The sequence below is a fragment of the Limanda limanda genome, chromosome 8, assembly GCF_963576545.1.
Source record: "Limanda limanda chromosome 8, fLimLim1.1, whole genome shotgun sequence".
Taxonomy (NCBI): Eukaryota; Metazoa; Chordata; class Actinopteri; order Pleuronectiformes; family Pleuronectidae; genus Limanda; species Limanda limanda.
In genome coordinates, this window is record NC_083643.1 from 20,588,789 (window position 1) to 20,601,726 (window position 12,938).

Genomic DNA, 12,938 nt, shown 5'->3' on the forward strand with positions numbered 1-12,938 from the left:
CTGAAAATATGGTGAAAAATACAATTGATTAACCAACTTGTTGAGTTGTGCAGGATGTGACACGTGAATCTCTTTACAATACAATCCTGAAGTACATGAGTTAAATTACTTTCCAGTGTTGCCCAAGGTCACTGGGACGACATTGAAATAATTAGCCCCACCTACCAAACTAAGTACAATCACTTAAAATAATAAACCACATCAGTTTATCCCACTTAAACAGCCATTTATCTCTATCTCAGTTAAATTGACCAGACTATTAATGAGCAAACACGACGAGGAGCAACAGTATAACCAACATAACATAACTGGTTTCACTTACTTTGGGTTCCCAATATGCACTGACAAACCGTAGCACAGGGTTGTGCAGATGTTTTAGACCACCCCTCTGCAAATCATCCTCTTCATCCCTTCGCAGTGGCAGTATCGTGGCCTATGAGGTCAAACCGAGGCATGATTATTGCTAGTTGAAAACTTTAACCAATTCCCGCCTTGACGACCTGAAATATAGTCGGCAATGACAATTTTTGATGCTCTCTACAGAGGCTGAAAATATTGTGAAAAATACAATTGATTAACCAACTTGATGAGTTGTGCAGAATGTGACACGTGAATCTCTTTACAATACAATCCTAAAGTACATGAGTTAAATTACTTTCCAGTGTTGCCCAAGGTCACTGGGACGACATTGAAATAATTAGCCCCACCTACCAAACTAAGTACAATCACTTAAAATAATAAACCACATCAGTTTATCCCACTTAAACAGCCATTTATCTCTATCTCAGTTAAATTGACCAGACTATTAATGAGCAAACACGACGAGGAACAACAGTATAACCAACATAACATAACTGGTTTCACTTACTTTGGGTTCCCAATATGCACTGACAAACCGTAGCACAGGGTTGTGCAGATGTTTTAGACCACCCCTCTGCCAATCATCCTCTTCATCCCTTCGCAGTGGCAGTATCGTAGCCTATGAGGTCAAAACTGAGGCGTGATTATTGCTAGTTGAAAACTTTAACCAATTCCCGCCTTGACGACCTGAAATATAGTCGGCAATGGCAATTTTTGATGGTCTCTATAGAGGCTGAAAATATGGTGAAAAATACAATTGATTAACCAACTTGTTGAGTTGTGCAGGATGTGACACGTGAATCTCTTTACAATACAATCCTAAAGTACATGAGTTAAATTACTTTCCAGTGTTGCCCAAGGTCACTGGGACGACATTGCAATAATTAGCCCCACCTACCAAACTAAGTACAATCACTTAAAATAATAAACCACATCAGTTTATCCCACTTAAACAGCCATTTATCTCTATCTCAGTTAAATTGACCAGACTATTAATGAGCAAACACGACGAGGAGCAACAGTATAACCAACATAACATAACTGGTTTCACTTACTTTGGGTTCCCAATATGCACTGACAAACCGTAGCACAGGGTTGTGCAGATGTTTTAGACCACCCCTCTGCAAATCATCCTCTTCATCCCTTCGCAGTGACAGTATCGTAGCCAATGAGGTCAAACCGAGGCGTAATTATTGCTAGTTGAAAACTTTAACCAATTCCCGCCCTGACGACCTGAAATATAGTCGGCAATGGCAATTTTTGATGGTCTCTATAGAGGCTGAAAATTTTGTGAAAAATACAATTGATTAACCAACTTGATGAGTTTTGCAGAATGTGACACGTGAATCTCTTTACAATACAATCCTAAAGTACATGAGTTAAATTACTTTCCAGTGTTGCCCAAGGTCACTGGGACGACATTGAAATAATTAGCCCCACCTACCAAACTAAGTACAATCACTTAAAATAATAAACCACATCAGTTTATCCCACTTAAACAGCCATTTATCTCTATCTCAGTTAAATTGACCAGACTATTAATGAGCAAACACGACGAGGAACAACAGTATAACCAACATAACATAACTGGTTTCACTTACTTTGGGTTCCCAATATGCACTGACAAACCGTAGCACAGGGTTGTGCAGATGTTTTAGACCACCCCTCTGCAAATCATCCTCTTCATCCTTTCGCAGTGGCAGTATCGCAGCTTATGAGGTCAAACCGAGGCGTGATTATTGCTAGTTGAAAACTTTAACCAATTCCCGCCTTGACGACCTGTAATATAGTCGGCAATGGCAATTTTTGATGGTCTCTATAGAGGCTGAAAATATTGTGAAAAATACAATTGATTAACCAACTTGATGAGTTGTGCAGAATGTGACACGTGAATCTCTTTACAATACAATCCTAAAGTACATGAGTTAAATTACTTTCCAGTGTTGCCCAAGGTCACTGGGACGACATTGAAATAATTAGCCCCACCTACCAAACTAAGTACAATCACTTAAAATAATAAACCACATCAGTTTATCCCACTTAAACAGCCATTTATCTCTATCTCAGTTAAATTGACCAGACTATTAATGAGCAAACACGACGAGGAACAACAGTATAACCAACATAACATAACTGGTTTCACTTACTTTGGGTTCCCAATATGCACTGACAAACCGTAGCACAGGGTTGTGCAGATGTTTTAGACAATCCCTCTGCAAATCATCCTCTTCATCCTTTCGCAGTGGCAGTATCGCAGCTTATGAGGTCAAACCGAGGCGTGATTATTGCTAGTTGAAAACTTTAACCAATTCCCGCCTTGACGACCTGAAATATAGTCGGCAATGGCAATTTTTGATGGTCTCTATAGAGGCTGAAAATATTGTGAAAAATACAATTGATTAACCAACTTGATGAGTTGTGCAGAATGTGACACGTGAATCTCTTTACAATACAATCCTAAAGTACATGAGTTAAATTACTTTCCAGTGTTGCCCAAGGTCACTGGGACGACATTGAAATAATTAGCCCCACCTACCAAACTAAGTACAATCACTTAAAATAATAAACCACATCAGTTTATCCCACTTAAACAGCCATTTATCTCTATCTCAGTTAAATTGACCAGACTATTAATGAGCAAACACGACGAGGAACAACAGTATAACCAACATAACATAACTGGTTTCACTTACTTTGGGTTCCCAATATGCACTGACAAACCGTAGCACAGGGTTGTGCAGATGTTTTAGACAATCCCTCTGCAAATCATCCTCTTCATCCCTTCGCAGTGGCAGTATCGTAGCCTGTGAGGTCAAACCGAGGCGTGATTATTGCTAGTTGAAAACTTTAACCAATTCCCGCCTTGACGACCTGTAATATAGTCGGCAATGGCAATTTTTGATGCTCTCTATAGAGGCTGAAAATTTTGTGAGAAATACAATTGATTTACCAATTTGATGAGTTTTGCAGAATGTGACACGTGAATCTCTGTACAATACAATCCTGAAGTACATGAGTTAAATTACTTTCCAGTGTTGCCCAAGGTCACTGGGACGACATTGAAATAATTAGCCCCACCTACCAAACTAAGTACAATCACTTAAAATAATAAACCACATCAGTTTATCCCACTTAAACAGCCATTTATCTCTATCTCAGTTAAATTGACCAGACTATTAATGAGCAAACACGACGAGGAGCAACAGTATAACCAACATAACATAACTGGTTTCACTTACTTTGGGTTCCCAATATGCACTGACAAACCGTAGCACAGGGTTGTGCAGATGTTTTAGACCACCCCTCTGCAAATCATCCTCTTCATCCCTTCGCAGTGGCAGTATCGTAGCCTATGAGGTCAAACCGAGGCGTGATTATTGCTAGTTGAAAACTTTAACCAATTCCCGCCTTGACGACCTGAAATATAGTCGGCAATGGCAATTTTTGATGGTCTCTATAGAGGCTGAAAATATTGTGAAAAATACAATTGATTAACCAACTTGATGAGTTGTGCAGAATGTGACACGTGAATCTCTTTACAATACAATCCTAAAGTACATGAGTTAAATTACTTTCCAGTGTTGCCCAAGGTCACTGGGACGACATTGAAATAATTAGCCCCACCTACCAAACTAAGTACAATCACTTAAAATAATAAACCACATCAGTTTATCCCACTTAAACAGCCATTTATCTCTATCTCAGTTAAATTGACCAGACTATTAATGAGCAAACACGACGAGGAACAACAGTATAACCAACATAACATAACTGGTTTCACTTACTTTGGGTTCCCAATATGCACTGACAAACCGTAGCACAGGGTTGTGCAGATGTTTTAGACAATCCCTCTGCAAATCATCCTCTTCATCCCTTCGCAGTGGCAGTATCGTAGCCTGTGAGGTCAAACCGAGGCGTGATTATTGCTAGTTGAAAACTTTAACCAATTCCCGCCTTGACGACCTGTAATATAGTCGGCAATGGCAATTTTTGATGCTCTCTATAGAGGCTGAAAATTTTGTGAGAAATACAATTGATTTACCAATTTGATGAGTTTTGCAGAATGTGACACGTGAATCTCTGTACAATACAATCCTGAAGTACATGAGTTAAATTACTTTCCAGTGTTGCCCAAGGTCACTGGGACGACATTGAAATAATTAGCCCCACCTACCAAACTAAGTACAATCACTTAAAATAATAAACCACATCAGTTTATCCCACTTAAACAGCCATTTATCTCTATCTCAGTTAAATTGACCAGACTATTAATGAGCAAACACGACGAGGAGCAACAGTATAACCAACATAACATAACTGGTTTCACTTACTTTGGGTTCCCAATATGCACTGACAAACCGTAGCACAGGGTTGTGCAGATGTTTTAGACCACCCCTCTGCAAATCATCCTCTTCATCCCTTCGCAGTGGCAGTATCGTAGCCTATGAGGTCAAACCGAGGCGTGATTATTGCTAGTTGAAAACTTTAACCAATTCCCGCCTTGACGACCTGAAATATAGTCGGCAATGGCAATTTTTGATGGTCTCTATAGAGGCTGAAAATATTGTGAAAAATACAATTGATTAACCAACTTGATGAGTTGTGCAGAATGTGACACGTGAATCTCTTTACAATACAATCCTAAAGTACATGAGTTAAATTACTTTCCAGTGTTGCCCAAGGTCACTGGGACGACATTGAAATAATTAGCCCCACCTACCAAACTAAGTACAATCACTTAAAATAATAAACCACATCAGTTTATCCCACTTAAACAGCCATTTATCTCTATCTCAGTTAAATTGACCAGACTATTAATGAGCAAACACGACGAGGAACAACAGTATAACCAACATAACATAACTGGTTTCACTTACTTTGGGTTCCCAATATGCACTGACAAACCGTAGCACAGGGTTGTGCAGATGTTTTAGACAATCCCTCTGCAAATCATCCTCTTCATCCCTTCGCAGTGGCAGTATCGTAGCCTGTGAGGTCAAACCGAGGCGTGATTATTGCTAGTTGAAAACTTTAACCAATTCCCGCCTTGACGACCTGTAATATAGTCGGCAATGGCAATTTTTGATGCTCTCTACAGAGGCTGAAAATATTGTGAAAAATACAATTGATTAACCAACTTGATGAGTTGTGCAGAATGTGACACGTGAATCTCTTTACAATACAATCCTAAAGTACATGAGTTAAATTACTTTCCAGTGTTGCCCAAGGTCACTGGGACGACATTGAAATAATTAGCCCCACCTACCAAACTAAGTACAATCACTTAAAATAATAAACCACATCAGTTTATCCCACTTAAACAGCCATTTATCTCTATCTCAGTTAAATTGACCAGACTATTAATGAGCAAACACGACGAGGAACAACAGTATAACCAACATAACATAACTGGTTTCACTTACTTTGGGTTCCCAATATGCACTGACAAACCGTAGCACAGGGTTGTGCAGATGTTTTAGACCACCCCTCTGCCAATCATCCTCTTCATCCCTTCGCAGTGGCAGTATCGTAGCCTATGAGGTCAAAACTGAGGCGTGATTATTGCTAGTTGAAAACTTTAACCAATTCCCGCCTTGACGACCTGAAATATAGTCGGCAATGGCAATTTTTGATGGTCTCTATAGAGGCTGAAAATATGGTGAAAAATACAATTGATTAACCAACTTGTTGAGTTGTGCAGGATGTGACACGTGAATCTCTTTACAATACAATCCTAAAGTACATGAGTTAAATTACTTTCCAGTGTTGCCCAAGGTCACTGGGACGACATTGCAATAATTAGCCCCACCTACCAAACTAAGTACAATCACTTAAAATAATAAACCACATCAGTTTATCCCACTTAAACAGCCATTTATCTCTATCTCAGTTAAATTGACCAGACTATTAATGAGCAAACACGACGAGGAGCAACAGTATAACCAACATAACATAACTGGTTTCACTTACTTTGGGTTCCCAATATGCACTGACAAACCGTAGCACAGGGTTGTGCAGATGTTTTAGACCACCCCTCTGCAAATCATCCTCTTCATCCCTTCGCAGTGACAGTATCGTAGCCAATGAGGTCAAACCGTGGCGTGATTATTGCTAGTTGAAAACTTTAACCAATTCCCGCCCTGACGACCTGAAATATAGTCGGCAATGGCAATTTTTGATGGTCTCTATAGAGGCTGAAAATTTTGTGAAAAATACAATTGATTAACCAACTTGATGAGTTTTGCAGAATGTGACACGTGAATCTCTTTACAATACAATCCTAAAGTACATGAGTTAAATTACTTTCCAGTGTTGCCCAAGGTCACTGGGACGACATTGAAATAATTAGCCCCACCTACCAAACTAAGTACAATCACTTAAAATAATAAACCACATCAGTTTATCCCACTTAAACAGCCATTTATCTCTATCTCAGTTAAATTGACCAGACTATTAATGAGCAAACACGACGAGGAACAACAGTATAACCAACATAACATAACTGGTTTCACTTACTTTGGGTTCCCAATATGCACTGACAAACCGTAGCACAGGGTTGTGCAGATGTTTTAGACCACCCCTCTGCAAATCATCCTCTTCATCCTTTCGCAGTGGCAGTATCGCAGCTTATGAGGTCAAACCGAGGCGTGATTATTGCTAGTTGAAAACTTTAACCAATTCCCGCCTTGACGACCTGAAATATAGTCGGCAATGGCAATTTTTGATGGTCTCTATAGAGGCTGAAAATGTTGTGAAAAATACAATTGATTAACCAACTTGATGAGTTGTGCAGAATGTGACACGTGAATCTCTTTACAATACAATCCTAAAGTACATGAGTTAAATTACTTTCCAGTGTTGCCCAAGGTCACTGGGACGACATTGAAATAATTAGCCCCACCTACCAAACTAAGTACAATCACTTAAAATAATAAACCACATCAGTTTATCCCACTTAAACAGCCATTTATCTCTATCTCAGTTAAATTGACCAGACTATTAATGAGCAAACACGACGAGGAACAACAGTATAACCAACATAACATAACTGGTTTCACTTACTTTGGGTTCCCAATATGCACTGACAAACCGTAGCACAGGGTTGTGCAGATGTTTTAGACAATCCCTCTGCAAATCATCCTCTTCATCCCTTCGCAGTGGCAGTATCGTAGCCTGTGAGGTCAAACCGAGGCGTGATTATTGCTAGTTGAAAACTTTAACCAATTCCCGCCTTGACGACCTGTAATATAGTCGGCAATGGCAATTTTTGATGCTCTCTATAGAGGCTGAAAATTTTGTGAGAAATACAATTGATTTACCAATTTGATGAGTTTTGCAGAATGTGACACGTGAATCTCTGTACAATACAATCCTGAAGTACATGAGTTAAATTACTTTCCAGTGTTGCCCAAGGTCACTGGGACGACATTGAAATAATTAGCCCCACCTACCAAACTAAGTACAATCACTTAAAATAATAAACCACATCAGTTTATCCCACTTAAACAGCCATTTATCTCTATCTCAGTTAAATTGACCAGACTATTAATGAGCAAACACGACGAGGAGCAACAGTATAACCAACATAACATAACTGGTTTCACTTACTTTGGGTTCCCAATATGCACTGACAAACCGTAGCACAGGGTTGTGCAGATGTTTTAGACCACCCCTCTGCAAATCATCCTCTTCATCCCTTCGCAGTGGCAGTATCGTAGCCTATGAGGTCAAACCGAGGCGTGATTATTGCTAGTTGAAAACTTTAACCAATTCCCGCCTTGACGACCTGAAATATAGTCGGCAATGGCAATTTTTGATGGTCTCTATAGAGGCTGAAAATATTGTGAAAAATACAATTGATTAACCAACTTGATGAGTTGTGCAGAATGTGACACGTGAATCTCTTTACAATACAATCCTAAAGTACATGAGTTAAATTACTTTCCAGTGTTGCCCAAGGTCACTGGGACGACATTGAAATAATTAGCCCCACCTACCAAACTAAGTACAATCACTTAAAATAATAAACCACATCAGTTTATCCCACTTAAACAGCCATTTATCTCTATCTCAGTTAAATTGACCAGACTATTAATGAGCAAACACGACGAGGAACAACAGTATAACCAACATAACATAACTGGTTTCACTTACTTTGGGTTCCCAATATGCACTGACAAACCGTAGCACAGGGTTGTGCAGATGTTTTAGACAATCCCTCTGCAAATCATCCTCTTCATCCCTTCGCAGTGGCAGTATCGTAGCCTGTGAGGTCAAACCGAGGCGTGATTATTGCTAGTTGAAAACTTTAACCAATTCCCGCCTTGACGACCTGTAATATAGTCGGCAATGGCAATTTTTGATGCTCTCTATAGAGGCTGAAAATTTTGTGAGAAATACAATTGATTTACCAATTTGATGAGTTTTGCAGAATGTGACACGTGAATCTCTGTACAATACAATCCTGAAGTACATGAGTTAAATTACTTTCCAGTGTTGCCCAAGGTCACTGGGACGACATTGAAATAATTAGCCCCACCTACCAAACTAAGTACAATCACTTAAAATAATAAACCACATCAGTTTATCCCACTTAAACAGCCATTTATCTCTATCTCAGTTAAATTGACCAGACTATTAATGAGCAAACACGACGAGGAGCAACAGTATAACCAACATAACATAACTGGTTTCACTTACTTTGGGTTCCCAATATGCACTGACAAACCGTAGCACAGGGTTGTGCAGATGTTTTAGACCACCCCTCTGCAAATCATCCTCTTCATCCCTTCGCAGTGGCAGTATCGTAGCCTATGAGGTCAAACCGAGGCGTGATTATTGCTAGTTGAAAACTTTAACCAATTCCCGCCTTGACGACCTGAAATATAGTCGGCAATGGCAATTTTTGATGGTCTCTATAGAGGCTGAAAATATTGTGAAAAATACAATTGATTAACCAACTTGATGAGTTGTGCAGAATGTGACACGTGAATCTCTTTACAATACAATCCTAAAGTACATGAGTTAAATTACTTTCCAGTGTTGCCCAAGGTCACTGGGACGACATTGAAATAATTAGCCCCACCTACCAAACTAAGTACAATCACTTAAAATAATAAACCACATCAGTTTATCCCACTTAAACAGCCATTTATCTCTATCTCAGTTAAATTGACCAGACTATTAATGAGCAAACACGACGAGGAACAACAGTATAACCAACATAACATAACTGGTTTCACTTACTTTGGGTTCCCAATATGCACTGACAAACCGTAGCACAGGGTTGTGCAGATGTTTTAGACAATCCCTCTGCAAATCATCCTCTTCATCCCTTCGCAGTGGCAGTATCGTAGCCTGTGAGGTCAAACCGAGGCGTGATTATTGCTAGTTGAAAACTTTAACCAATTCCCGCCTTGACGACCTGTAATATAGTCGGCAATGGCAATTTTTGATGGTCTCTATAGAGGCTGAAAATTTTGTGAGAAATACAATTGATTTACCAATTTGATGAGTTTTGCAGAATGTGACACGTGAATCTCTGTACAATACAATCCTGAAGTACATGAGTTAAATTACTTTCCAGTGTTGCCCAAGGTCACTGGGACGACATTGAAATAATTAGCCCCACCTACCAAACTAAGTACAATCACTTAAAATAATAAACCACATCAGTTTATCCCACTTAAACAGCCATTTATCTCTATCTCAGTTAAATTGACCAGACTATTAATGAGCAAACACGACGAGGAACAACAGTATAACCAACATAACATAACTGGTTTCACTTACTTTGGGTTCCCAATATGCACTGACAAACCGTAGCACAGGGTTGTGCAGATGTTTTAGACAATCCCTCTGCAAATCATCCTCTTCATCCCTTCGCAGTGGCAGTATCGTAGCCTGTGAGGTCAAACCGAGGCGTGATTATTGCTAGTTGAAAACTTTAACCAATTCCCGCCTTGACGACCTGTAATATAGTCGGCAATGGCAATTTTTGATGCTCTCTATAGAGGCTGAAAATTTTGTGAGAAATACAATTGATTTACCAATTTGATGAGTTTTGCAGAATGTGACACGTGAATCTCTGTACAATACAATCCTGAAGTACATGAGTTAAATTACTTTCCAGTGTTGCCCAAGGTCACTGGGACGACATTGAAATAATTAGCCCCACCTACCAAACTAAGTACAATCACTTAAAATAATAAACCACATCAGTTTATCCCACTTAAACAGCCATTTATCTCTATCTCAGTTAAATTGACCAGACTATTAATGAGCAAACACGACGAGGAGCAACAGTATAACCAACATAACATAACTGGTTTCACTTACTTTGGGTTCCCAATATGCACTGACAAACCGTAGCACAGGGTTGTGCAGATGTTTTAGACCACCCCTCTGCAAATCATCCTCTTCATCCCTTCGCAGTGGCAGTATCGTAGCCTATGAGGTCAAACCGAGGCGTGATTATTGCTAGTTGAAAACTTTAACCAATTCCCGCCTTGACGACCTGAAATATAGTCGGCAATGGCAATTTTTGATGGTCTCTATAGAGGCTGAAAATATTGTGAAAAATACAATTGATTAACCAACTTGATGAGTTGTGCAGAATGTGACACGTGAATCTCTTTACAATACAATCCTAAAGTACATGAGTTAAATTACTTTCCAGTGTTGCCCAAGGTCACTGGGACGACATTGAAATAATTAGCCCCACCTACCAAACTAAGTACAATCACTTAAAATAATAAACCACATCAGTTTATCCCACTTAAACAGCCATTTATCTCTATCTCAGTTAAATTGACCAGACTATTAATGAGCAAACACGACGAGGAACAACAGTATAACCAACATAACATAACTGGTTTCACTTACTTTGGGTTCCCAATATGCACTGACAAACCGTAGCACAGGGTTGTGCAGATGTTTTAGACAATCCCTCTGCAAATCATCCTCTTCATCCCTTCGCAGTGGCAGTATCGTAGCCTGTGAGGTCAAACCGAGGCGTGATTATTGCTAGTTGAAAACTTTAACCAATTCCCGCCTTGACGACCTGTAATATAGTCGGCAATGGCAATTTTTGATGCTCTCTATAGAGGCTGAAAATTTTGTGAGAAATACAATTGATTTACCAATTTGATGAGTTTTGCAGAATGTGACACGTGAATCTCTGTACAATACAATCCTGAAGTACATGAGTTAAATTACTTTCCAGTGTTGCCCAAGGTCACTGGGACGACATTGAAATAATTAGCCCCACCTACCAAACTAAGTACAATCACTTAAAATAATAAACCACATCAGTTTATCCCACTTAAACAGCCATTTATCTCTATCTCAGTTAAATTGACCAGACTATTAATGAGCAAACACGACGAGGAGCAACAGTATAACCAACATAACATAACTGGTTTCACTTACTTTGGGTTCCCAATATGCACTGACAAACCGTAGCACAGGGTTGTGCAGATGTTTTAGACCACCCCTCTGCAAATCATCCTCTTCATCCCTTCGCAGTGGCAGTATCGTAGCCTATGAGGTCAAACCGAGGCGTGATTATTGCTAGTTGAAAACTTTAACCAATTCCCGCCTTGACGACCTGAAATATAGTCGGCAATGGCAATTTTTGATGGTCTCTATAGAGGCTGAAAATATTGTGAAAAATACAATTGATTAACCAACTTGATGAGTTGTGCAGAATGTGACACGTGAATCTCTTTACAATACAATCCTAAAGTACATGAGTTAAATTACTTTCCAGTGTTGCCCAAGGTCACTGGGACGACATTGAAATAATTAGCCCCACCTACCAAACTAAGTACAATCACTTAAAATAATAAACCACATCAGTTTATCCCACTTAAACAGCCATTTATCTCTATCTCAGTTAAATTGACCAGACTATTAATGAGCAAACACGACGAGGAACAACAGTATAACCAACATAACATAACTGGTTTCACTTACTTTGGGTTCCCAATATGCACTGACAAACCGTAGCACAGGGTTGTGCAGATGTTTTAGACAATCCCTCTGCAAATCATCCTCTTCATCCCTTCGCAGTGGCAGTATCGTAGCCTGTGAGGTCAAACCGAGGCGTGATTATTGCTAGTTGAAAACTTTAACCAATTCCCGCCTTGACGACCTGTAATATAGTCGGCAATGGCAATTTTTGATGGTCTCTATAGAGGCTGAAAATTTTGTGAGAAATACAATTGATTTACCAATTTGATGAGTTTTGCAGAATGTGACACGTGAATCTCTGTACAATACAATCCTGAAGTACATGAGTTAAATTACTTTCCAGTGTTGCCCAAGGTCACTGGGACGACATTGAAATAATTAGCCCCACCTACCAAACTAAGTACAATCACTTAAAATAATAAACCACATCAGTTTATCCCACTTAAACAGCCATTTATCTCTATCTCAGTTAAATTGACCAGACTATTAATGAGCAAACACGACGAGGAGCAACAGTATAACCAACATAACATAACTGGTTTCACTTACTTTGGGTTCCCAATATGCACTGACAAACCGTAGCACAGGGTTGTGCAGATGTTTTA

The 12,938-nt window shown here is 39.4% G+C and overlaps 23 non-coding genes across 23 annotated transcripts; all 23 read left to right on the plus strand.

Annotated features, from left to right (window-relative positions):
• Nucleotides 1–406: 406 nt before the first annotated feature.
• LOC133009901 (U4 spliceosomal RNA) lies at nt 407–546 on the plus strand. The gene has a single exon (XR_009680602.1). It is a non-coding gene; the product is annotated as a U4 spliceosomal RNA (small nuclear RNA).
• A 406-nt stretch (nt 547–952) lies between these two features.
• LOC133009869 (U4 spliceosomal RNA) lies at nt 953–1,093 on the plus strand. The gene has a single exon (XR_009680573.1). It is a non-coding gene; the product is annotated as a U4 spliceosomal RNA (small nuclear RNA).
• Nucleotides 1,094–1,499: 406 nt separating this feature from the next.
• LOC133009914 (U4 spliceosomal RNA) lies at nt 1,500–1,639 on the plus strand. The gene has a single exon (XR_009680614.1). It is a non-coding gene; the product is annotated as a U4 spliceosomal RNA (small nuclear RNA).
• Nucleotides 1,640–2,045: 406 nt separating this feature from the next.
• LOC133009892 (U4 spliceosomal RNA) lies at nt 2,046–2,185 on the plus strand. Its single transcript, XR_009680594.1, has one exon. It is a non-coding gene; the product is annotated as a U4 spliceosomal RNA (small nuclear RNA).
• Nucleotides 2,186–2,591: 406 nt separating this feature from the next.
• On the plus strand, nt 2,592–2,731 carry LOC133009944 (U4 spliceosomal RNA). The gene has a single exon (XR_009680641.1). It is a non-coding gene; the product is annotated as a U4 spliceosomal RNA (small nuclear RNA).
• A 406-nt stretch (nt 2,732–3,137) lies between these two features.
• LOC133009934 (U4 spliceosomal RNA) lies at nt 3,138–3,277 on the plus strand. Its single transcript, XR_009680632.1, has one exon. It is a non-coding gene; the product is annotated as a U4 spliceosomal RNA (small nuclear RNA).
• A 406-nt stretch (nt 3,278–3,683) lies between these two features.
• LOC133009969 (U4 spliceosomal RNA) lies at nt 3,684–3,823 on the plus strand. The gene has a single exon (XR_009680664.1). It is a non-coding gene; the product is annotated as a U4 spliceosomal RNA (small nuclear RNA).
• Nucleotides 3,824–4,229: 406 nt separating this feature from the next.
• On the plus strand, nt 4,230–4,369 carry LOC133009937 (U4 spliceosomal RNA). Its single transcript, XR_009680634.1, has one exon. It is a non-coding gene; the product is annotated as a U4 spliceosomal RNA (small nuclear RNA).
• Nucleotides 4,370–4,775: 406 nt separating this feature from the next.
• On the plus strand, nt 4,776–4,915 carry LOC133009970 (U4 spliceosomal RNA). The gene has a single exon (XR_009680665.1). It is a non-coding gene; the product is annotated as a U4 spliceosomal RNA (small nuclear RNA).
• Nucleotides 4,916–5,321: 406 nt separating this feature from the next.
• Nucleotides 5,322–5,461, plus strand: LOC133009953 (U4 spliceosomal RNA). The gene has a single exon (XR_009680649.1). It is a non-coding gene; the product is annotated as a U4 spliceosomal RNA (small nuclear RNA).
• A 406-nt stretch (nt 5,462–5,867) lies between these two features.
• On the plus strand, nt 5,868–6,008 carry LOC133009870 (U4 spliceosomal RNA). The gene has a single exon (XR_009680574.1). It is a non-coding gene; the product is annotated as a U4 spliceosomal RNA (small nuclear RNA).
• Nucleotides 6,009–6,414: 406 nt separating this feature from the next.
• LOC133009915 (U4 spliceosomal RNA) lies at nt 6,415–6,554 on the plus strand. Its single transcript, XR_009680615.1, has one exon. It is a non-coding gene; the product is annotated as a U4 spliceosomal RNA (small nuclear RNA).
• Nucleotides 6,555–6,960: 406 nt separating this feature from the next.
• Nucleotides 6,961–7,100, plus strand: LOC133009945 (U4 spliceosomal RNA). Its single transcript, XR_009680642.1, has one exon. It is a non-coding gene; the product is annotated as a U4 spliceosomal RNA (small nuclear RNA).
• Nucleotides 7,101–7,506: 406 nt separating this feature from the next.
• On the plus strand, nt 7,507–7,646 carry LOC133009938 (U4 spliceosomal RNA). The gene has a single exon (XR_009680635.1). It is a non-coding gene; the product is annotated as a U4 spliceosomal RNA (small nuclear RNA).
• Nucleotides 7,647–8,052: 406 nt separating this feature from the next.
• On the plus strand, nt 8,053–8,192 carry LOC133009972 (U4 spliceosomal RNA). The gene has a single exon (XR_009680667.1). It is a non-coding gene; the product is annotated as a U4 spliceosomal RNA (small nuclear RNA).
• Nucleotides 8,193–8,598: 406 nt separating this feature from the next.
• On the plus strand, nt 8,599–8,738 carry LOC133009939 (U4 spliceosomal RNA). The gene has a single exon (XR_009680636.1). It is a non-coding gene; the product is annotated as a U4 spliceosomal RNA (small nuclear RNA).
• A 406-nt stretch (nt 8,739–9,144) lies between these two features.
• On the plus strand, nt 9,145–9,284 carry LOC133009973 (U4 spliceosomal RNA). Its single transcript, XR_009680668.1, has one exon. It is a non-coding gene; the product is annotated as a U4 spliceosomal RNA (small nuclear RNA).
• A 406-nt stretch (nt 9,285–9,690) lies between these two features.
• LOC133009904 (U4 spliceosomal RNA) lies at nt 9,691–9,830 on the plus strand. Its single transcript, XR_009680605.1, has one exon. It is a non-coding gene; the product is annotated as a U4 spliceosomal RNA (small nuclear RNA).
• A 406-nt stretch (nt 9,831–10,236) lies between these two features.
• LOC133009940 (U4 spliceosomal RNA) lies at nt 10,237–10,376 on the plus strand. The gene has a single exon (XR_009680637.1). It is a non-coding gene; the product is annotated as a U4 spliceosomal RNA (small nuclear RNA).
• A 406-nt stretch (nt 10,377–10,782) lies between these two features.
• Nucleotides 10,783–10,922, plus strand: LOC133009974 (U4 spliceosomal RNA). The gene has a single exon (XR_009680669.1). It is a non-coding gene; the product is annotated as a U4 spliceosomal RNA (small nuclear RNA).
• A 406-nt stretch (nt 10,923–11,328) lies between these two features.
• LOC133009941 (U4 spliceosomal RNA) lies at nt 11,329–11,468 on the plus strand. Its single transcript, XR_009680638.1, has one exon. It is a non-coding gene; the product is annotated as a U4 spliceosomal RNA (small nuclear RNA).
• A 406-nt stretch (nt 11,469–11,874) lies between these two features.
• Nucleotides 11,875–12,014, plus strand: LOC133009975 (U4 spliceosomal RNA). Its single transcript, XR_009680670.1, has one exon. It is a non-coding gene; the product is annotated as a U4 spliceosomal RNA (small nuclear RNA).
• A 406-nt stretch (nt 12,015–12,420) lies between these two features.
• On the plus strand, nt 12,421–12,560 carry LOC133009931 (U4 spliceosomal RNA). Its single transcript, XR_009680629.1, has one exon. It is a non-coding gene; the product is annotated as a U4 spliceosomal RNA (small nuclear RNA).
• Nucleotides 12,561–12,938: the final 378 nt, after the last annotated feature.